Source organism: Xenopus tropicalis, chromosome 1 (assembly GCF_000004195.4).
Source record: "Xenopus tropicalis strain Nigerian chromosome 1, UCB_Xtro_10.0, whole genome shotgun sequence".
Lineage (NCBI taxonomy): Eukaryota > Metazoa > Chordata > Amphibia > Anura > Pipidae > Xenopus > Xenopus tropicalis.
In genome coordinates this window covers 147,063,514-147,089,457 of record NC_030677.2, presented here as the reverse complement: position 1 = coordinate 147,089,457, position 25,944 = coordinate 147,063,514, and the positions used below count along the sequence as shown (strand labels likewise).

Below are 25,944 nucleotides of genomic sequence, written 5' to 3'. Positions count from 1 at the left end.
CAGGTGGTGGCCAAACCAATTGCAATACCAGCCAGTGCATGGCATAGTAACCATTGTTCTAGGTTTAAAAAATATATGTATATACATTTCCAGACTCTAATATAACAAAATATAAGCAACGGGAACGCTTCAGAAAAAGAGCACAAGGGACATATGAAAAATAAAAAGGTATTGAGAAGTGTAGGCATGCAATGACAGATTTCTTTTAAATAACCAAGATAAAAAAAATACATATAGCATTTGGCAGCTCTGCTCTTTCTTCCTGCCAGAATAACAAACACCCTTCTCAAACAGGTAACAAAATGGACAGATGAATCATGCAGAACAGTACGCTGTCACTTTAAAAGCAAGCCATGCTTGTCCGATATGGTCACACTGGATTGCCAAGTACCAGCAAGGCTGGTTAAGAGGTACCAGGTCAAAATATTCTGTTTTCATTGTCACACTGTTTAAAAGCCATGAAATGAATAACATAATAAACCCTACCTGTAAATTGCACAAAAAAGTAACTACAGGATTTATGTAAAACGAAGCATTCTTGAAATATCCCTAATCAGCCCTTCCATGTTATCTTCACTCCACAGTGACCCATTTAAACTTTGTTCTTCCAAGGATGATCTGACTGTGCTGCGTACACAAGATTTTTTTCAGGCACAGCAAGTTTCCTGCCTCGCAGGGGTTACAGTCCAAGTTTTGGTGCTTGAAGCCCAAGCAGATTAAGTGACTTACCCAAGGCCATAAGGGACACATATCACCCCACACAGGCTATACACACACAAGCAGCTCTTTACTGTTGGTGCTGTATTTACCTCCACTTTGTTCACCTTTTAGTCAGCGGATGGCAGGAAAGTTAATAAATAGCTTGTTGTTTCTATATAAAGATACAAGGCCGCTGACCAGGTCATGGAACCTGGCCTAATTTTGGTAACTGTATAACCATTATTAGCTCTTTGAGCCTTCTATGAAAAATACTTATTTTCCCTGAACTATAAAATGTAGTAGAATTCTTTCAGACCAAAGTGTCTGCAATTTCTGACGGGGTATCATTAAAAAGATGCTCCTCTTCAAACAGCAGCAGATATTGGCCTTCAACATTGTTCTGTTGCAATCCTATGAAAAAAATCGACACAGATACCGTTTAAGCTGTAAATGATTGAATGGGCATCTCCTGTTTCAGAGCATGTTAACAGTTAAAAACAGAAATTTGGTCAGCATATTGACTGATTCTGCAATGTCTGAGGTCATTAGCTGACCTGGAACTGCATGTAAAGAACTTCTCCCACAGTTTGCCCATCAACATGAGAAGCCAAATTATTTTTTATTATTCATTTATGTCCTGTTATTTCTGCAGCGCAGATTATATACATCATTCAAATCAATCCCTGCCCCAGCGGAGCTTCCAATCTTAACCTGCCTGTATGTTTTTGGAGCATGGGAGGAAATGCAGACATGGGGGGAAAATAGAAACTCCTTGCAGATAGTGCCCTGGCTGGAACTGAACTCAGGATCCCAAATCTGCAAGGAAAAAGTGCTAACCACGGATGAACTGGCCTGGAAAGGATGGCCTATTTTTGTTATAACTTTTACCTTCTTCTTAGGTACTATTAGTCTGTGCAGAGTTTGTAAGGCACAGTGAGTCCCAGCCATATAAACTTTAGTCTGTCTGCATAGACTAATAGTACATATGAATTGAAAAGCGATTCATTCATATCTGCAGGAATTTTTTATCACTAACTGAAATGCCTGCAGCCAAGGATGTCCCTGTGACATAACAAACTAGATGAGATTAACCTACACAATGCATTTGCTATAACAGGTAGGAGGGGGCAGGGGGTACATTTCAGCATAAACAGAAATATCTAATAGTTTCATCCAACTTATACAGTTTGTTATGTCACAGTCCCACTAGCCAGGAGGACCACTAACTGCTCATAGTTTGGCAACAAGGGAGTCTAAGATGATTTTGCTTCGCGGGACCCAATATTTTACACTTATGCCACTGATCACTGCAATTCTGCAACTTACCAGCCCTCTGCTGCCATCTTCAAAACTATGTAATGTACTAAAAAAAAGTTTTTCATCCCAGTGTCTAGACAGAAGGGGACATTCCCTCTGCATAAAAAAACCCAGAATCCTATAAGCATCATAAAAGATTGAGCAAACACACGTGCATCTGTCTGGCACTCATATGCTCTCCTGGTAAAAGAGAAGCCTCTGTTACAGTTGTCGACAAAACATACATGCAAAGGGTTTAAACAGGCAAAACCGTATCCCACCCACTCATACAAGTTTCATCTCAATTTCCTGTTCTTTTGTCTGAGCCACAATCTGGAGAGACACCAAGATCTGATCAGAGCTAATATTGCTGGAAGCGGAACGAGGCCGGTAGCTGGAGAGTAAATGTTGCCTCGGGCTACCCAGGTATATCAAGGGGCTGGAACACACACCATGCTTGTGCAGATTTCAAAGCAGAGTTGGAAAATATTCTGAATGGCCAAGAATACCCTGGGTACAGTCCGTTTCACTGCATGCTCTCTTTAAACACAAACTTATTTCAAGGTGTTATTTTACCTTTGATGTAACATAAGAAGCTGTTTACAAAGTTGTTGCTGCTTGATATCGGCCAATGTGCGTGATGATGCAGAACATACAAATCCTCCCCAGTCTTGAATATCCCACAGCTGTTACAAGCTGCCGTAGCCATGGCTATGATATATCTATAGCCTTTTTTTAATTAAAACTCTTGTTTGGTTATTTAGGAAGGGAAGCTTTTTTGGCTAGGGTAAAATGTTATTTGCCCAGGGCTTTCATCAATAGTCTAGTTCCTTATGCTCCTTACCCTTCTTATATTGTCTCTTCACTAACTCTCTCTTTTCTTTCTCATTATTATTCATCATATTGCCCATTATATACCATATATGCCATACAAAATGCCTTATATAAACTATATACTTTGGTCATAAGTGCAGACTTAAACAATTGTAACATCATTAAGGCAAATCTGATGTTTAATGGCATCCAGACAATCAATATACTTTTTGACCTTTCTCTCTGTTATTTTTATTCTATTTGAAAATAAAAATAAATAGTTTGAATAAAAAAAAGTGTGTTCCTTGGAGAAGAAGTCCACAATATATCAATTAATAAACATCACTTCCTTGGAGGAGAAGACAATACAAATAGCATATTATATTCTGTATATATATACAAATAGGAATAAGAGCTGGACGAGGCTCCAGCTGAAGTGTTTTGGACTTTAATAACAGCCGAGGGCTGCAGGCTGGGCCTTCCTGATGTTTATATTTGCCCCCCCTTCCTTCTAAGGACCCCAGGCCTTTCTGAATTGACAAGGGACATCTCTTCTGGCCCTGTATTTAGAATACCTACACAAGTGTATTAGCAGACCTCCACTGTATTGAGAGCTGTTAATCCTGAAATTACGCCTGGACGGCCATTGTGGTTTTCACCAAGAGCAAGATGTGAGGTGCTGTTTAGTTGGTAACTGGGCCTCAAAAGGCACGTATAGTAACAAATCACGCACACAGCGAGAAGCAGGGCAGCTGCACTGGAATTTGTCTACAGCGACCTTACTGCGCCTCAGTTCAAAAGGCTGTACACAATGTGCTGTGACCTGTTACAACCCATCACCCCTTGTTCATTATAGTACAACCCATTCAGAATGATCTTTTCCAAACTATATGTACAAGTATCACTTCTAACAAAAATCCCCTATCAATCAAAATAATTCCGTTTTGGAATACTGGAAAATGAGAGCTTAAATAGCCCGAGATCAGTTACATCCCAACGTGACACTTTTTATCTGATCTGCACAGACTGCTTGTAGCTTAGATGTAAAACTTAAAAGCATTTGAAACACATTAGAAAATGATAATAAACCAACTGACTTTGCATCAATGTCAGCCTGAAAATATCCAGCCACCCATAAATAAAATGCTGTCATATGAAAGAACTTGCCCTATCCCTTAATCTGCTTGCCTCATGATTACAGCACTTTTTCATAAAGCCCATAGTACACTAAAACATTCTTATATCCAACACTTATCACTAAAGGCTTAGCAAACATTCTCCAGACCATTTGGCTGGCAATTTCTGAATGATGCTCAGCAGCATTTAGTGAGGCTGGATGCCCACACCCCCTTTCAGTAGCCTCTCTACCCTCCCTAATTTAGGCATGCACAAAGCAATGAAAAGTAAATCAATGCAATGGATTGGCTTTAATACGGAGACAGCAGACAGGAGCCATCTGCTTATCTAGGAGATAGCTCACAAGAGACTGCAGTTTAACCTTTTCCCTGAAACAGGGGCCTGCAACACGAGGATACCATCCACTAACCGCAGGAGGGGTGAATGTAATGTGGTATAACTATTGCAAAAGAAAAAACCCCATCTAGGCTGACCGTGAAAAGCACAATTGCACCAGGCTTGAATTAAGCCTTGTGTAGTTATGACCAAAACTCAGGGCCACAAATTCAGAACTATAATTGTTATATCCTGTGTGCCCTTGTATTAAATCTATATATGAAAAATACAATGGCTGCAAATCTGCACATACAATCAGTGCAAACAAGAACCACAAATGGCAGCTCCTCACTCCCACAAAAGATGGTTGGACTATTTAGGACTATTTTAAAAATATATTTATGTTTGCATAAAACACTTTGGTTATTACATTATATTATGTGTGGCACATATATTTCTGATATTGATGAGCTCGACAATACACTAACTATTACACGGCTGGTTACTGTGCGCCATTTGGAGAAGATTAATAATGTACCTGGGTATCTAGGTCAGTTTTTATTCTCTAGGTCTTGTGTGTACTGGGGGTTATGACATATGTACACTGTACACTTGTTCAACCATATGGAACCCATGATGTACCATGTGTGGTTCATTTTAGATAAGTGTTTTAATCTGGAGTTTTTTGTATTAAGTTTTAATAAAGGTTTATGTGTTTTCATTACCTCCTACAACTAAGGGGATTTCTCTTTTTTGGTTTTCTTAATTCACTACCCCTGACAAGCTACTTCCCTATTTGAAATATTTTGGTACAAGGTTCAGAATATTTTGAGTGCATGAGGGAATGTTGTGATTCTGTGTTTCAAGTGTAGAGTTATGATTAATACAGATAATGTTGGGAACATGTAATAGAAGGTACAAAGTTTTCTACTGGTCTAATCCACAGAAACCATTTAGCAGGCAGAATTTACTCATCAGCTTGTTATGGGTTCCTAGACCTGGAAATTTTTGCACCTTTCCTTACATTACTGTAGAAGTAAAAATATTGAAGCAATGTTGCTATGTAATCATGCACTTAACTTTGCTTACACAACTCCCAGCATTTTGCCTCTGTGCCTATTTCTGAAGAAAATTTAACAAAACAATGCTCCCAATGCCATTACTATGTATGACTAGCTACATGATAGATCATCACTTGAGGAAGGGCTGCGTAAGTCCCCAAATATTTGATCTACATGTAGGTGTCTGTATGCGCCTTCAATACATTTGTGAGGCATCCCATTTGCATTTTTTCAGGTAAGGACTCCGTTTCATCTGTGTGTACCATAACATAGATCCGAACTAAGGCCTGTATCATACCATATTATTGATAATCATCATGATTTCTAGTTTGAGCAAGGCAATAAGAAATTCAAAATCAACAAATGTCTTTGGTCCTTAGAACCAAATACTTGCTGGTCAGGATGTTGTAAAAGGCTGTGAGATAAACTAACACATACCCTTCCTGGCAGATGACACTACAAAAGGTGAAGAAATGGGGAATTGCAAAGAAACTGTATAGGAGTGGGTTGGACACTTACAAAACTTAAGACTTTTTTGCAGTGCAAGTAAAAGATCACTAGAGAATTCAATTAAATAATAATATTTTCAAAAATACTGCTATTGACAAATGAAGGTTTGTGTTCCAATGTGTAATAGTTATAAGCGATTAACACAAGCAGGGGTACAGGTCTAGCGAATCATATTCCATACTGGGCACTACAGAGGCAGATTTCATCCTCTATGGCTAATGACTGCACTTTTGTGCTAATGGCACTTGCATTATTGCATTTAGTGTCCATTTAAAAACCTCTGAATCACCTTAAAATGTTAAAAGGAAAACTTTGGTAAATTATAATGTTGATTTCTAGAATCGAGCTCTGTAATGGCAGTAACCCATTACACCCTTAGAGAAAGCTAAAATATCATTACTGAAAGAGAATTGAAATTCTATGAAAATATAATTAAAACAATTCTTCATACTGTGCCAGGCAAGACATTCCAAAAATAGGCAAGGTTTCTTCACATTGCAGCACGGAGGAAGGGGTATTCTGCTGTATGCTGACTGATTGTGGCACTATTTAAATGACAAAGAGTGGGGTCCTCTTAAGGACAGACAGTGGGGGTGCATGTGAATTGCCAGGGAGCAGCAATGCAGATACTATTTATGGCCGCCGTGTAAACAAAATCTCAATGAAAGAAAGTTAATGACCTGCATCTGACAGGAGCCTTCTGGGAATGTTTTAGAGCAGCCTGGATACATTCACTAAGCAAAGCCTTCTGCACATTACAGAGAGAAGCAGAGAACACTGCATGTGATCTCTGCATGTGATTCCGTAGATCTGAAGAATTCCACTGGAAAATCGCATAAAATATTAAGTCTGAAGTCAACTTCTCTTATTCAGTTGAATGTGGTCAAGACAAATGGGCAGATGAACCCTGACTGAATAATTAAGAATATCAGGAGTCTAACTGCTCTTCAGACCACGTGTGCAGCAGGTCCAAGGTTCATGAACCCAATATTTTGCCTGTACCTAATGACATGAATGTTTAATAATTATTTGACACAAAAATCTTTCATCATTTCTTTTGTTATTGTATGAAATATAAATGGTTTATAAGTGTGATTCCTCACCTAATATTTTAATTCCTGCTGAAAAGACACTTCTCCTCTCCTTCTATGATATATATAGATATGCTTGTACCCCATCTGTGTGCCAAATCATGTATTATCGTAACCATTCAGCCAAAAAAGAGCCTGTGGGGCTATTAACTAAAATAGTTGCTAACTTTAAGAAGGACATACATGATTTAAGAGAATTGGTACTAAACTGCCCAAGTGCAGTTGCCAGTACCAACCACTTAGGTATTTCCTTTAGGCTGATGCCACACGTGGCGTTTATACGGTGCGTTTTTTCTCAGCCTAAAAACGCCGCACAAGCCACACAGCCCCTGACTATGGCGTTTTTCAGCCTAGTACTGGTGACGTAGCAAATCCCGTTTCCATGGTGCTAATAGTGCAAAATAGTAAAAAACGCCGCGTATTTCAGCTAGGTCTGGCAGCTGCCTTTGTGTATACATAGGAATAGCTTGCTTTGCAAATACTGGCGTATTTCAGCCAACACTTGAAAAATTTGTGCTAAGGCGTTTTCTAGCATATTTACGCATTGTGTGGTTTGCCTCGAGTCTTTTCAAGTTATTTCTATGGATGATGATATCAGGCGTTTTTCAGCCGCCGAGAGAATTAGAAAATGCGCAGTGTAAAAACGCCATGTGTGGCATCAGCCTTAACTCTTAAACTCTTCAAAACAAATTGGTAATTGGTTGTTACTGGCAACTGCACTTATGCAGTTTAGCACCTATGGACATAAACCATCAGCTGCACATGGCTTCCTTAAGGCTAATATAAGGTGTCCTTTGCATCAGTCTGAAAAGATACAATATATCTCTGATTTGCAGGCTCAGGTGACCAGACCTTCTGGGTTCATTTGGTTATTGCATGGCAGAGGCACCTCCTCGTGGATCTTCAAACCTTCCCAACAGGGATGCTGGGATTTACAATTTTGCAATAGTTTGAGGGCTGCAGGTTGCTTGTTATATTTGCAGTTATAACCTGCCTTATTGCTGTCAACATTAGTAACACATTGTTTCCTTGCTAGAAAGACTCAGGGAGTCTGCAGCTGTAAGTCAAGTAACCCTTGCTCTTCCCTATGTAGCCTGTATATCATGTTTATCCCATAAAAATGCCAAAGAAGAGAAAATATTTACTATTAACCTAAATGAAATTTTATATACATGTACACTGTATAATGCTTATAACCTAAAATACAAATGAAAGGAGAGAATGCTGAAATGTTATAATTATAATTAATGTTACAATTAGCTTTTATTTCTGCTGGGGTAAAAAAAAAAATAATAACACCTCTGCAATGGCACATGGAGAATAGCTAGAACTAGGAGCACAAGATACCAAATAACCCAGAGATTTTCTGATGCCATTATTTAAATTGCCAGAAAGGGTCTGAGTAAGCACAGCCAGTCTGACTAAGCACTGTATTGCATGTATATTATATATATGTTACAGTATTTGATATCAAACGTGCCTTCCAATTTGCCTGGCACTGCTTGTTTGATGCAGAAAATGTTAAACCAGAGGCACTACAGGCTTCTATAAACTCCCTGCTGGCTAAAGATACTGAGAGATATTATTCATCACTGCTGCACAGTAAGGGAAAGTAGAGTTCAAAGAGAATTTCTTCCCCTAAACTATTATTAAAGAAACACCATAATTAACACATGTTTTTGTAATAATATGTAATGTGTTTCTGTAATAATATGTAATGTTAAATAAAGAAGGGAAATGTTGGGAAAAATTTTACTTTTTGAAACCCCCCCCCCCCCAAAAAAACTAAAATTGCACCTGTGTGTGAAAAAAAAAAACCTTTGCGGCAGTGTTAGCAATGAAGTATTTGATTATCATCTTAAATCTCATTTGCTTGAAACATGCCAAGTGGGATACAAGCCAACTAACATAAGATTGGCATCTATTACCAAGCTGAACCAACCAAAATGAATGCACGCCCAGGTTGCCCTTCCTACAGAATGGACATGTGACACTCACAAAAGGAGGATACCATAAAACAAGCTTTGTCAGGATTACTCAAGTGACATACCCAGCCAAGCAAAAGATCGTAAAAGGCCTTTTATTTTATCAGAGGGTATCCAAGGTTCAAGGAAGGCCAAAAGCCATATTGTTTAATCTATTATTCATGAAGTTCCCAGAGGGCTATTTCCTAAGGCACATACAGTGGGTTATTGCATTTTGACCTTTCCCCCCCCCCAACTCTAAACATGGCATCAAAAGGCTACAACCCACATTATACTGACGTCAGTGTGAATCACCTGAAAACACACATAGATGCAATTTTCACGTGTTTCTGAAAATGTGCACAATAATGTTAAATTGACCATTGTGGTGTTTTACATGATTTTAGAGGACGTCAATGGGTTTTGATGGGGTGAAGGGTAAAAAGTGTCACAACCCAGTAAATTTGATTTTAGTCTTAAAGCTTTTCACAGCTTCTATAACAGTGCAACAAGTACAGTAGCTAGGCATAAACATTAACAGAAAATGCATTAGAAAAACAATATTCACAGCACATACAATGGGCCAGTTACACTAGGTCATAGTATCTTTACCCCTAGAACCAAGAAGAACATTTTCCCCATGCAACCTATTTTTTTAATACAATCAATAAACTGTAATTAAAAATTATCAGTCTGCAATTTAAAGGTAGACCCATTACTAATATGTTATCCCACAATGCTTTGCAGCTGTACAAAGAGATTTCTACTGCAGTATCATCTGAAGGAAGCAGGCTCCACATTTAAATCAGTTGGTAGAGCTCAACAGGGGGTTGAAGATAAAAAAAATTGCCATAATTCATGACCCAAGTGGTCAGATGCAGAATAATGTCCATTAAGGCTTATGTCCCAAGGAGTGAATTAGTAACCTGCGAAAACTGCTCTAGTGCCTTCCCACCTGCAGCAATATGAATCGATGGTGGAAAGGCCTACGCATCACTTTGGCTTACTGAAGTCGCGTAAAGTTGCATGCAGGAGGAATCTTTGAACGACTTCGGAAATGTTACCATGCTGTATACTTAAGGGCAGGGGTACACGGGGGACTAATCTCCCCGTGTGTCACTGCCTTAAAGGAACAGTAACACCAAAAAATGAAACAGCTTTAAAGTAATAAAAATATAATGCACTGTTGCCCTGCACTGGTAAAACTGGTGTGTTTGCTACAGTAACACTACTATAATTTATATAATAAGCTGCTGTGTAGCCATGGGGGCAGCCATTCAAGCTGGAAAAAAGGAGAAAAGGCACAGGTTACATAGCAAATAACAGATAAGCTCTGTAGAATACAATAGTGTTTTATCTGTTATCTGCTATGTGCCTGTGCCTTTTCTCCTTTGAATGGCTGCCTCCATGGCTACATAGCAGCTTATTTATATAAATTATAGTAGACTTTCTGAAGTAAACACACAACTTTTACCAGTGCAGGACAGCAGCACATTACATTTTAGTTACTTTTATACACTTTCATTTTTTGGTGTTACTGTTCCTTTAAAAGTAAGTTCACCTTTTGATTAACTTTTTGTATGTTATAGATGGAGTTATTCTAACTAACATTTCATGTTGGTTTAATTAATTTTGTATGCTTTTCTAATTGAATAGCATGATTATTCTTCATATGTCCAGCCTGCAAATGAAAATGCACTTGGCTGTTGAGGGTCACTGACCCCAGCAACCAAAATACAAATCCATTGTATTTTTTATCGAATATACTGCTTATATTTCCTTCCAGGCTTGCATATCTTCCATTCTGATTTCTAAACCTCTGCCTGGTGACTGCGGAAATTAAACCCCAGCAATGAGATATTGGTTGAAAGTAATTCCATTAAGGTGCCCATTTAGTTTTCCAAGAAATACAGCACAAAAATTCTGAGATGCTCAGCAAACACCCGAGTAGCCTGCAGCTCACAATTATTGCCTAAAGTCACTGGCACCAATTCTCACAGACCTAAAGAAACAGTGTGTGCTAATCATTTTGATGCAGTACAGTGTAGAGGATAACTGAGGCAAATAAAGACACTTTTCTGTAGACCTCACAGTCTAAGGTTTGTTGTTTGATGCACAGTGACTTTGCCAAGGTCACACGGGATCCACGTTTAGTGATGAGAGGAGACATAAGGCAAGAAGAGCTGCTTGCCAACATATAATCTAGATTAGGGAAGGCCAATCTGCAGGTCCTTAGATTTTGCTGAACGAGAAGTTCCAGTATCCATGAGGTGACAGTAATCCCTTTCCATCAACAGCCTGACTGCTTTAAAGAGATACTGACAAGTTTTGACCACGGGATATAGTGTTTAGATCATAGCAATAACAAAACCCTGCAAATTATCAAAGATCTGCAATTGGAAGAAAACTGCGACGAGTGTGATCTTCTCAGTAAAAGATAATGCTCCAATTGTCAGAGCCCAGATAGCATTCACATTATTCTCTAGATCCCTAGTCCCTAAAACAAAATCACAACCCTTTTAAAAAGCATCCATAGTGACTATGTGACTTGCTTTATGGTCTGTTACTTAAATATACACAACAATGTGCAGTTGGCCAAGATTTAGCTTTATAGAATACATATATCAATGTAATTTGCAATTCTGACATCTGACACAATTTTTCTGCTCACAGCTAACTTTATGTACATGATTAAGCAATGCAAAAGCATATCTGTTGTCCGTGAGGGTTTCTCAACTTAATAACAAAGTAACAATCCAAGAGGTCCCATCAGCAGCCAAATTTGCTGCCAAAATGTTAAAAAGTTGCTTTCCTGAAAGAATCCTAGTAACAATGTTTCAAATGACACACAGTCCAACCTTTCACCTATACTATGCTCTGTTTGTTAAACATAACAATATTACTTTCATGCATGAGCCCTAAACTGAAATGAGTACAGCTGGAACCTGTATGCCTGTCTTAATTATACAGAAATTTTGGAATGTACCGTTTTAATTCCAAAAAATTAAATGAACTTTTGGGATGGCGGTGGGATGGCATATGGGTCGCTGCAATGTCCCGCAGTCACCCGAAGTTTCCTCTCAAGGCAAGTTCGGTCGACAGAGTGATATTGCAGCGACATGTATGCCATCCCACCGCCAATTTACATTCTAGCCGGTGGAATGGCATTGCGGGGAGATTAGTGGCCCACGACAATGAAGATTTGTCACTGGGTGACTAATCTCCCCGAGTATCCCTGCCCTAAGAGAAGATATAGGGGTGAGTATATTTAATATTTTGGATATGCCCTGAACTGTAGCCTACTGACAGTTACAATCAAGTTATTATATATCTAAATCCTAGTTAAGACCAAAGTGTCTAAATGGGTGCTTAACCCATAAATGTTCTGTAAACTTCTGCCACATTCCAACCCTGTTTCAAGAATATCTTAACAGCAGAACACAAGAAAAACTTTAGTTATACAATAATGCGCAGCCATAATGTCAAAGCTGTCAGTTTCAGCCTAAATCCGAGGGTTGAAGAGCTCTCATTAAAGAACTTTACTGAGTTTGGAATGGAAAAATAAAACTTTACCAACAAGGACTGAGATTGCATTATTATGTGTTAGATAGCAAACTGCCTTTTAGAACCAGTTCTCCGCTGCCGAAATAGAATATAAGTAACTCCGTTTGTGTTTTCACGGCATGCATGCTAATCGCATAGAAAAATACAAATTCTATTCATCTTCCAGAGAGCTACTCCAATAGACTTTGCTGTCATTGTTCCCCAAAACAGTTTGTTAAAATAATATTTAGTCTGTACATCAGCAGCACCACTGTTATTATTATTATTAGCATCGGTGAATGACAGTAGGAAGGAAGTCTGTGGTACACTGGCCAGACATTCCTGTCAGGTCGCACTCTGAATGAGAGGTAACACTTTGTGCTTCACTTGCTCCCAAACAGCAATCTCAGGTTTAAAGAATAACAGAGGGGGGATGGCCAGGGATGTGCAGAGAAAATGCCATTAGCAAATCAGTCATCAAAGAACTGTTGGAGTGTAGCTACTGGCAGCCAAACAGGGCACCAGATGGGAGGGGGGACCCAAGTGAGAAGGTTACCAGGGAATACAGTACCGTAATGCACACAGTGGCAGCCATATCAAAAGAACAGGGCAAGAGCGATGATGGAAGGGCGCAGAATGAACATGGAGAAGCGTAAGCGGCAAGATAGAAGTCTGCAAATGTCACAACTAGCATATTAGTAATTGTGTGAGCACTCCAAGCATCAAGGATGCTGGAAGCTGTGGTTCACCGGTTTGACATTCCTGAAATAAGTATTTGCAGCATTATAAATCATATAAAATATTAAAATTAGAAGGATAAAAACAGACTCTCACCCAAATCACCGTGGGACGAATAAACCTCATATCTAAAAGTACCATCAAGGGTATGAACCGATTAAAAGGAAGATCTGTGAACCCAACCAGAATGCATCTGTCAGTAATTATTTAAAGCTGAGGCCTGGCATGTGGCTGTTAATCCTGTTCTCCTGTATATTTCCCATTGTTTGGCAAGGATTTGCATATGCAGGCAGGGTGTTACATATGTTATCAATGCTGCTTCACAATGCTGGGGGGCTTGAGGGTGATTTGAAACAGGGCACTATCTGGGTAAAATGTGTGTGTTCTCCCCATCTTTGCGCTGGTATTTGTATAGGTATGTTTTGGACAGGTTTCTCCCACAGTCCAAAAAGCTGGTAGCACCCAATGAAATTTACTCATAAATAAAATATCATATATTTACATATTTTAAAATAGGGGCTCTGAAAACAGGTCCCACAAAGTTTCAGAGTGTTAGCTAGGCACAAAGTTAGAAACAGCCTTGGGACAAGTGGAGTCATAGTAAGTAGGTCTTGATGCCAAAAAAAAAACAAAAAAAAAAACCCTGGTTATCATGAAGATATCTAAAAACCACTGATCGGGAACTTCAGTTTAATACTGCATCTTTCTCCATTTTAATGAGACAGTAAATGAGTGGTAATGGAATCCTATTATAAAAGTTCATTAGGCTGTTAAATTATTTACTTAATTATGTTTGCCAACTGGAACAGAATAAGGTCAACTAGAAATGGAAGAGGCATTATTTTAGGAAAAGCTAGTCTGTTGGCTTGATGTATTCTCCTGGCCAATGGCAATTACTTTTAAGTTTTGATTTGCAATGACTATTTGAAAATGAACTGTGGGTTTGGTGAGGTGGGCTAAAAGGAGCACAAAAACTACATATACACTGAAATATAATTCACAGGCCTCATGATACATGCAAAGCATTGCAATACAGATCAAGAAATAAAAGAACAAATGTGCCCAATGGGAAGACTGTGACTGCTGACTTGTATAAGCCCCAATAAGCTCCAGTGCTTATCTTTGTTCAGATAATGATAGAGCAGACTAGAAAATCCCATCCAAGCAAGATTGCACAAGTCTGTAGATGCTGTGAGGAGACAACAAGTCTGCATAGGTCACCTATCTTGATCCAATAGTTATCCCAAGGGACAAACAAATGGATCACCCTAGTTTGAGTTGTCAAATCAGTCCATTTGGGCACCTGGTCAAACAAGTAGAAACCGTGGGCTTTATGTTACCCTGTGTCCAACAATGTAGTTACAGCTTCTGGCTTAACTACAGTGATAAAGCTAGAAGCACAGAGCTCTAAATGAAAGTTTTAAACATGCAGTCAAATCCTGGTGTTGCCTCCCTAAAAACAAGATTAATTGCTTAAGTTAGTTAATAACAGTCAACCAAAATTTGTCAAAAAAGCATACACAAAAATAAAACAAACACGCACACCACATGAGCCACATCTCAGTGCCAAAAACTCTAGTATACAAAGAACGCTACATTGCATAAAAGAAACTTTGGCTACACTGTAGTAAAACTTTCTTTTCTTTGTAATGATGTCCTGCTGTTTTGTGGAGATACATATATATATATATATATATATATATATATAATATATTACACATAAATTGCAATGTTGTCTTGTATACAGATTGATTATGCCAGCAGCCAACAGCAAGTTCCTCCAAACCTTTATAGGGTTAATAAGCCATATGTCACTAAATCCCTTTCATTTCCTCTCTGCCTTGTTATCTGCACTCAGGTTGAAAGGCAGAACAGAGTTTTATTGTGTCTACCTTCACAAGCACAACAAGAACAGACAAAAGGAAGGGCCCATCTGTGGGACTTGTTCGTCAAGAATCCCAAACAGTGTGTTTCCATAAAAACTCCAGCTAAATAAACAGTGTAAACTCACAACGAACTGATCCCCGCCACCATCATCACCATCCTCCTACTAGATGGGACACATTTCTATTTTAGCTACAGTAAAAAGTAGTAGGCAGATGTCTCTATTAGGTGTCTGTTTCTCAACCCACAGGGCAAAAAAAAAGCTTCACATCTCAAAGCAACAGAAAAAAATTCCTTTTCACGCCTGCTACAGAAATCTTAGGCCTAATTCATTATCGCCCTGCCTTCCAAGCACTAGGCTATTCCGCCTGTGCCAGGGAGTACTTACTTCATGCTCCTACCACCTTTTTAATTAATGTTTCCTTTCCTCACATTACCCCCCTGATCTGACATATTACAGATGGCATGTTGTTCCAGCAACTCTCTTTCTGTAAAATATGCTTCCATCACGGCTACTCGGCTCTCTTGTAGCTCAACCAATTGTCATTAGCAGTCAGTGCAATAAAAAATAAATTGCCAAGTTTCCTGTTGTAAAACTGAGCCAGGGATTTATCACTGGGCTAGAAGGAAAGGGCAGATCATTTGAAATTCACTTCAAAGAAGCTATTCACAGCCAATTTTACTCAAGTACCTCAAAGGGTGTGATGGATTGTAGAAGCAGCACATGGAATACAGCCTTTTTACATTACAATAAAGAACGGTGTATAAATAGACACACATATATATATTTTATACACAGATTATGACCCCCCCCCCCCCCCATATTATTAGAATGTATGTCATGGTTATTTATTGCATTTATTACTTTTCTCAGCATATGATGAGGTCACAGAGGAATAGAACACAAACCCATTTCCAGGGAGAGCAGCTGAGAGCAAATGGCTTGGAAGAGAGCAGGAATGTTGAGTGGGATTTTGCTGGAGTGGCAAGAAGGCTGATTACAACTAGAACTCTGATTAAAAAAAAAAAGCCAACCTGTGGCACTTAGAATTTTGTGAACTACAACTCCCATCACTTCACGACAACCAAGGGCTGTTAAGAGTTCATCAGCACATTGCCCATCACTTGTTCAAAATGATCTATACACAAACACAATAGCTAAAACAGAATATAGCTTCCAGTTTTGAGCATACACCATATAACGTAGCTTTCTGTATATTAGCACTTTCACTGCCAGGAATTGTCTGTACATGGGATACATCAGCATTACTGTTATATTATTCTAGACAGCCCAGTGGTTTAACTCATCTACGCAAATAACTAGTAGGGATGAGTCAATGAATCCATTTTCTGCAGGTTATGGGCATTGCTGGGCACATCTACATTTAAACATTACTGTTAGCTGCTGATGCTAACTCAATCGGCAGAAAGGACACTATTACACCAATTAAAATGAAAGTACAAGTACTTCCTAATGTTTAAGCAATAGTTAGGAACATGAAATACATCACTAGTCATACTGTACTTGCTTGGAAGATGTCCTGTGTCAGTGAGTCTACCTTAGAAATGGCTGACAGACCTTATTATATCACATCTACATTTATTTAAACATGCCCCCTCCAGTTGTTATTTAACTATAACTCCCAAAGCCCTCGATAGCAGGAATGGAAGAGCTACAGGTTATACTGAGATTTTATATTTCTCTGCTTATACCAGTCCCTAGAGAGCAAGCTCTTCTGAACCAGCTTCTGCCACCTAGGAGGGAAGAATGCCAGGTATAAATAGTCACACTGTGAATTGGGACCTAGATGTGAAACACCATCAACATAGTCATGTATTTCATAGTAACTGTCTAAAAGCACTAACAAGACAGAAGGCATCAAATAGTGGTAATGTTAACTAAAGGGGTAACTTAGTATTTATTATATACGAGGAAGGGGGGAATAATGGCAACAAAAAGCATGAGTATTCATAATAAATGAAGTGAGTAAAAACCAATGGGAAGATGCACCATCTGCTATTTAACCTTCAGAAAATGTTGAAATAATTTGCCCCTTTTTTTGTCAAAAGAAGCCCACCCCCCTCAGAATATTTACCATAAATCTTCAGTTTCTCCTAGGCAGGCTCCTGGGGTCCAATGGCAACGATCAAGTCTTTTGCACAACCCTAAAACTTAATCCAAGCCATAAGATCTTCAGAAGTATTCCATTAAATCCCTTTATCTGCCAGGGAAATCCAATGTATCATCTGACAGGAATCAGTATGGGAGTTTCAGCCTTTCAGTGACTACAGCCTTTAAAAATACCCCATTCATAAAAGTGTCAACTTTTGTACTAGACAGAAGGCTTGCACCAATCCAGATTAATGATGAGCCATAAATTAAAAGGAACTGTTCTAAAGCTTTAACAGGATGGAGTTGCCAAATCGATCACATTAGCAGCACAAAATCCTTTGATAATAAAAAAAAGCCACAGGAACTCTTCAAGATCTCAACCCGACAGAAATCGGCCGTGTACCTCGTCTGTGCCTTTTGTCAGGGGAAATTCCATTTATTTGAGAGCCTCTGGCAGTGTTTTCATATCAATATGACAGCAGACAGAAGGGAGGGGGGCACGAAAACATTCATTTAAATAATAAATAGAAAAAAAGGGGCAAACTGGCGATGAATCCTGTAAACTCCACAGGGCAGGTTATTGTAGGTAAAGAGCGACACAAAGCCTTCAGATAAATTGAAGGAGGCAGAAGATCCAGTGTATTTCTCCGCAGAGAATAAATATTTAGCGTGTGGGGCTGAAGCAGAAGGAGGTAAAGCTTCCCAGTGTCCCCGATGTGCGACTTGTCTCAGCGCTGCAGCAGCAGGAGGAGGAGATGCACCATCCGAGCCGCACCGAATGCTCATATATCAGATCCCCTCAGCGCAGCTCCGCACAAGCTTCAATCCCCGGTACGGGCAGCAGCTCTCTGTCTTCTGCTGGTGCAATTTACCACACAGGAAGAATCCTTTCCGGGACAGCGTTTAAATACAAGCAGAGGGTACCAGGAAAGAAGGGGAACGATCCGACAGTGCAGAGATGTGGGATCTGCTTCTGAGATCGCCTCGCAAACGCTGCAGCCCGGGCCAGCGGGTCCTCACAGCTGCTCTGCACGTCGGGAACTGACAAACAGACAAGTGATGCTTCTGCCTCTGTTCTCTAAGCCACGCCCGCGACACGCCTAACAGCCAATGGGAGAGGCGCTGCCGGAGAGGACCGGCCAATGGAAAGCGAAAAAGGCGTTTACCTGGGGGGATAAGCGAACCGAGTCTCAGTGGAGCCCCAGGGAGGAAGGAAGGGCCGTGCGATGTTTTCGCGGAAAAATTAAAATCCTCTTAAAGGACAGCCGCTGCCGTACCTTACCATTGTTTCCTTTTAGTTTTGCCTTTTTTTAAAAAAAGAAATCCTTAAAACACGATCAATACTACAACCTGACAGCGACATTTAGTAAATGAGATTATTCATGCCCAAGTCGGGTAGGAATAAGATATAAACATTGAACGTTTTACAGGAATGGCCGGAACCACATTACACAAGCCTACACTCTTATGCTTTTATTCTTCCTTTTATTCCCTTCCCATCACTGACCTTTATAGGAGTTAGCGCTGGAAAGCTGCAAGCACCAAATGCTAAAACTTTTAAAAAAAATGAAAGCAAATCATTTCTTTAGAAGTCTCTCATTATGTACTGTATGTATATGTATGTATATCTTTATTTATAAAGCGCTACTTATGTACGCAGCGCTGTACTGTAGAATACATTAATACAAACAGTGTTATTAAGATAATAATAGTATAACAATAAATACAAGATATAGTTGCAATAAGTTAAGAGTCAATGACACAAGAGAATGGAGGTCCCTGCCCGTAGAGCTTACAATCCCTAAAATCCTGGTACTGCCGCTGCCTTGGTCACATTCTGACTTCTGTCTGTTTGGGGCACGGGGGCATGGTTGGTGCCAGCAAGCAGTGAGGATTAATAATCCATTTTCCTTTTATTCTATTTTGATCTCTGAGTTTTTGGTTTTATTTTCATACTTGGCACACTGACCTTTAATTCATTTAAAGGCAAAGCTAAATATTCCTCATCCTGACCTGCGAGTTCATGATTAAAAGCAAACTAGTTATGTCATATGTGGTCCCCTTTCAAGTCGCTAACTGGCAAACAGGTTAGAGATGCAAGAAGCAAGTTATGTTCTGGCTATTACATTAGACATCCACTGACTCCAGCCATTTTATCAGGTTTTATTTTTTAAACTAATCTGTTCGTTTAACTTGGTGCCATACACAGTCTTCTGGTGTTTACAAGGGGCATTTATCTGGGCATATGTAGATTTTGTATCAGGGCTAGTGATGAGCGAGTCTGTCCCGTTTTGCTTTGCCATAAAATTTGCGAAATGAAAAGAAAATTCGCAAAACGGTGAAAAATCCATGAAACGCATTTGTAGTGCATCTTTTTTGACCCCGCCCGCACCCAATTTTGAAGGAAGGTTCGCGAAACAATTCGCCAATGGTAAAATGTGGAAATTCGCTGCGAATCCACGCCTGGTGGAAAAAATTTGCTCATCACTAATCAGGGCCACTCACACTACCTGTAGAGTATGTCCCACTATAATTGGCCAATCACAGATCATGTGGTAGGTGTATCACATAAAGGCCGGCATGGACCCAGGGGCAAAGTGATTCTTGGAAATTGCAAATGTTTTAGTAAGTCCAAAGTGATGGTATTCATTTTCTATTATAGTTCCTCCCTTGTTAGCATTGCAAGTAATAAAGGATTCATCTCTCTTATTTGGAACAGACCATCGTTGGTGTAATTTGAAGTTACAGCAATGAGTGCATCATTACAAAATTTTGTTACAGCTTCCCATGGGGGGGTCAACAGTTTTACAGACATATTTTGAATTTGAGTATTGGTCATGTCCCACACAAGCAGTTGGGATTTTGTGTCCTTTGTTACATAGAACATTTCAGGGTTTTGCAACTTTTCACCAGCCTCAAGGTCCCCATACACCATAAGATCACACCTACGGGTGGGCGATATCAGGAAAATCCAGGGTAATTTGATTGTTTGGCCCTGGGGCCAAATAATCGAATTATAACGGCAGGTATAGGAAAAGTCGGTCCGGGGACCACATCAACGAGCCGATGCGGTCCCTGATCCAACTAGATTTTATAACCTGCCTAATCGAGATCTCCCGTCGGGAGTGCCCATACACGGGCCGATTAGCTGCCGAATCAGTCCAAGGGACCGATATCGGCAGCTACTATCGGCCTGTGTATGGGGACCTTTAGAAGGTTGTGTCCTTTACATCCTTAGACTAATGTCCCACAGAGATTAGTTGCTGCGATTTTTAAAAAGCGAGTTCCAGTCGCTCGTCTTTTCCTAACAAGCGATTACTAGAGATTTCAACAATGGAGAAACTATTTCCCACAAATCCAGGTGTCATATTCCCCGCCCACAATTAGAAAGTAAGTTCAGTGCAATGGGGAAATCGAAGTGACTTCCCACTCAGTGGGGTTTATTTCAGCAATTCCAATAATTTTAAATGACAAAGCTTTCTTTGTAAAATTGCTCGAAAAAGGGCCTCATAGTGGTTCGGAACGATAAGCGATTTGAAGTAGTATCGTTGGTTTAGGTACTGGCAATTTATATTCTTCTCTCTATGTAGAGACAAAACGAGCCACTTGTCGCTGGAACTCACTTTTTAAAAATCACAGCAACTAAATCTCTCCTTGGGACTTTAGGTTTGACTTGAGCAAAGTAATAACAGATCATGGCAAATGAGCAAATAAATAAGCACAAGACAGAAATACTTGACTTACAAATGAGTGCAAATTAACGGGGCCTTTCACCCCCAAATTTTTTTTTATAAATGAAAACAAATGTAATTCTAGGCAACATTCTAATATACATTCATTAAAAATGTTTCATGGTATTCAGGTTATTTGGAAATTAATTTGCTAATGAAAGAAGTATCTGTGTGGCTAGAAATATTCCTTGCACTTTTGGTTTGCACTCCCAAAATAATTTAGCACAAGCCAGCTGATTTACAGACCTGGAGGAGAAAGGATTCCCGCTACATTGTAGCTATAGTCAGATCCAGAGAACAGAGAGGGATGCACAAAAAGTGGTTTCATTTGCAATTCCATTTTTCATGTAATGTAAATGTTTAATTCATGTATATTAGAAAGTTAAATCATGTAAAACACTGTTTGTTTCCCCATACACTATAAGATCCGCTCGCTTGGCGATGTCACCAAGCGAGCGGATCTTCACCCGATATCCCCACCTACGGGTGGGCGATATCGGGTAGCAAGTAGCTTTAAAAAAAAAAATCCGATCGGATTACATTTGCGGCCATGGGGCAGTTGGTTCGGGGACCGCATCAACGAGCCGATACTGTCCCCGATCCGACTGGATTTTCTAACCTGGCCGATCGATATCTGGCCAATTTCAGGCCAGATATCGGTTGGCCAGGCCCCTTGTTTCTGCCCCTACACGGGCCGATAAGCTGCCGAGTCGGTACAAGGGACCGATATCGGCAGCTTCTATCGGCCCGTGTATGGGGGCCTTAAATTTTAAGTTGCCCCTGAATACTTCCTATGTTATGTTCACATGTTGCTTGGGAAAAGCTGAGATACCAAAATCCTTTGCTTGTCACGGTGTGTACATTGGCCAGGCAGAAGACAAGCAGCCCCTGTCTCAGTGGATCTTAAAATCTAATGTCACACACACATTAGGAGTCAATTAATCTGCCAATATCTTTATGAAAGAGCTCATGTTCAAAATTTGTTTCACTGGGGACAAGTATGTTGTGTCTATTGACACAATGGGAGCCTCTGCCAGGCCCTGGGTGGCAGTAGCTCTAGGACCCCCCCTACCTTAATAGGTGCAGTGGTGCACCATTATTCAGAAAAGGCAGAATGGATGCATTGGAAACCATGTGGAAGTGCAGTAATGTGTTTGAACATGTTTGTCGTTTGGAACATCTGCACTTGTGGGTGCATTTTTAAATGACACTTTCAATTATTATTCTGCCTCTTTCTGTCCTGCAACAGCAAATGTTATCTGGTTGTTGGGTGTCCTTGACCCTGGTAACCAAATAGCAGATTGAATGTAAGTGTTCAAGTTTATCATTATTCTAATTACTCTTTATTACAAATAATTAAGAACCCCCACAAACAAATTAAATAAGAGTTATTTATAGGTGACACATTGGTGAGAGTTTGAATTTAAAAGTAGCCACAGACACTTGCAGTCTAAAGCTCGCCCAATATAGAGCTTGCAATCAATAATATAAAGGAGCTTGCTGCAAACCAGAAACATGCTTTGTAATCAAGTGTGGGAATACGCACTGCATTTCATCTACCGGAAAAATGACCCATATTCTAAAGCAGAAGAAGATGACATACAGATTTTACAATCAAGTGATTAATTTACACACAAGTTTTGCAATCTACCAGTCTAAAAAAAAGAGCTTTTAAATGAAAGAAAATGGCTCATCAATCTTGAAAGCAAATTGAAATCTGACTCATACAGCTAAGAAGCAAGAATGGCAGTGACCCACAGAGCCAAGAATCTACTGGGGAAATGGAAATGCATCAGGGCTCATTTATGTTCAGATTTGTGGTGAGCAAAGTGCAATTTTAAGCACAATCACCATTTTTTCCCAGAATGCAAGTATAACTGTGCATGATCATACCCCATTTTTTTTGAAGAAGCGAAGAATCTGCCTCTGGCAAAAGTAAAAGGCATCTATCATAGAGAAACTACTTCCCCCATCAAAGGTGTGGGCTAATAGAGCCCAGAAAATGCCCCTAGAGAGTGCTATGCCTACCAGCACTGGGGAAGCGTGGGCTGGCAAGTTGTTACACAAAAGCCTGAGCATAATGAGGAGTGCCCATAATCTATCATTATGTGCATGTGTAAAAAAAATGTATTATGTCATATAAAGACCCTTAAATCTATATGCCTCTGTCCCTGTGGATAGCACAGCAACCCCCAGCACATATTTACCTTAAGGACCGCCTAACAACTATTTCCAAATGCATACAAACCCTCAGAACAACCCCCAGCAGGCAGCATAGGGCATGCAAAGTATGGTACACACAGGCAGCATAGGGCAATCAAAGTATGGCACAGACATCCAGCATAGGGCACGCAAAGTAAGGCGCACACAGGCAGCATAGGACAGGCAAAGTATGCCACACACAGGCAGCATACGGCAGGCAGAGTATGGCACACACAGGCAGGGTAGAGCAGGCAGAGAATGGTACACACAGGCAGAGTAGTGCAGGTAGAGTATGGCACATACAGGTAGGAAGAATATGGCACACACAGACACACAGGCAGCATAGGGCAGGCAAAGTATGGCACACACAGGCAGCATAGGGCAGGCAGAGTATGGCACACACAGGCAGGAATGGTACACACAGGCAGAGTAGTGCAGGTAGAGTATGGCACATACAGGTAGGAAGAATATGGCACACACAGACACACAGGCAGCATAGGGCATGCAAAGTAAGGCACACACAGGCAGCATAGGGCAGGCAAAGTATGGCACACACAGGTAGCATAAGGCAGGGAGAGTATGGTACACACAGTCAGGGTAGGACAGGCAGAGTATGGCAAACACAGACAGCATAGGGCAGGCAGACTATGGCACACACAAGCAGGGCAGGCAGAGTATGGCACACACAAGCAGGGCTGGCAGAGTATGGCACACACAGGCAGAGTAAGGCAGGCAAGACTACTATGGCACATACAAACAGGGCAGGCAGAGTATGGCAAACACAGGCAGAGTAGGGCAGGCAGACTATAGCACACACAAGCAGAGCAGGCAGAATAGAGAAGGAGACAAGGAACCATTATGACTATGCAAGTAACTGATGACCATTCCAAGGTGAACAGTTTGTACTGCAGTACATACAGTGACACAATGCTTGTGATACTTTCACTGCCTACAGTCTGAGTCTGAGGTCTTGTGGGTATGAACAATGCAGGGCCTTACAAGTATGAACAACACAGGGTTGTACAAGTGTGAATAACCAGAATAAACAGAAAAAACAAGACATGCCCTTATGCATGTGAACAATGCAGGGCATTACAGGTATGAACAATACATGACCATATGCATATGAACAATGCAAGACTACCTTTTGGAGCAGTTGCCCAGCACCTGATATGGGAACTAGCACTTATATTGCAGTGTCACCTGCTGTGACCTACAGTTCTACGGGGCAGGGACCTCCATCCTCTTGTGTCTTTGACTCTTATCTTATTGCAACTATATCTTTTATTTGTATTTATTGTTATACTTTGTATTTATATATTATCTTAATAACCCCCTGTTTGTATTAATGTATTCTACTGTACAGCACTGCGTACATAAGTAGTGCTTTATAAATAAAGATATACATACATACATGTGTGAAAAATGCAGGGGTCATGCAGATGTGAATAATATAAGGGCGTACAGGTGTGGATAATACAGGGGCTTACAGCCTGAATTTGAGGTGTGTACAGGGGCGCAGATAATCTCAATACTGATACCATTAAAAATTACATAAAGGTAAACAGTCACAGCAGCCAGACTTTTATGGGGGCCACAGGCTGGATGCGTCCCTGGGATGCCAGTTGGACAGCGCTGTTCTACTAAAATCATTTAAACATTTATATAAACCCAGTAGGATTGTTTCACTACCAATATGTAAGTACAAGCTACGGTTTTATTATTACAGAGAAAAAAGTAAATTATATTTTTAAAATTAGAATTATTTGTGAAACTATTGTTTTTTTTAATGTTTAAATTATTTTGAGGTGACTTAAGGTATGATGATCCAAATTATGGAAAAACCCTTATCTGCAAACACCACTTCCCAAGCATTTCTATATATCTATATATAGATATATATATGTAGACAAAAAAGCTGTTGCACTAAGTAATTTATTTCCTTCGAAGTTATTAAGTTATTCACTTTTATCAAAGTACACTTTTGTGGCAGGTTGTATTTCCTTTTTGTAGAACAATGGCATTGTAATTATTTACTTAAGAATGGCATTACGAAAAAAAAATAAAATGTATATATTCAGTCTTTCCTACACACATATATGCAATCTTTATGCACCATAATTAACGTGTTGAATGCTAATTATATGGAAGTGTGAACTGCCTTTGTTCGTACTACGTTTTGCTCTGCTCATTCAGCACATCCTTAGCATGAATTCATCTTTCACTGTACACTGAATGCCTATGTCCCTAGAGTTTATTATATCTGAACATTTTCCCCAGGCATTACTTGTAAATGACCTGGGAGTTAGATAATGGCAGCAGATGTTTTTATATCTGTGCATGCTGTACAGATAAATGTTTATAATTCTGAAATTGCCATGTCGTAAAAATGTTATTTATTCTTTCTTCTATTACTTTTAGAAAGCAAAATCATCACCTGTTTTTAGTTGCATTGTAGATTTATAGTGTAGGCTTTCTAATATCTTGACAACAGAATCATACAGTTATATTTCTCACTATGCCTGGTCACATTTATTTATCTATCTATTTACTATCTATCTATCTATCTATCTATCTATCTATCTATCTATCTATCTATCTATCATCTATCTATCTATCTATCATCTATCTATCTATCTATCTATCTATCATCTATCTATCTATCTATCTATCATCTATCTATCTATCTATCATCTATCTATCTATCTATCTATCTATCAATCTATCTATCTATCCATCTATCATCTATCTATCTATCTATCTATCGTCTATCTATCTATCTATCTATCTATCTATCTATCATCTATCTATCTATCTATCTATCTATCTATCTATCTATCTATCTAT

The 25,944-nt window shown here is 39.6% G+C and overlaps 1 protein-coding gene across 1 annotated transcript in view; it reads right to left on the bottom strand.

The window, feature by feature from the left end:
- fam222a (family with sequence similarity 222 member A) overlaps positions 1-18,175 on the bottom strand; it is a 49,798-nt gene extending 31,623 nt beyond the window's left edge. The window contains 1 exon segment of the mRNA NM_001079118.1: positions 17,148-18,175. The gene's annotated coding sequence lies outside the window, so the exon portion shown is untranslated.
- Positions 18,176-25,944: the final 7,769 nt, after the last annotated feature.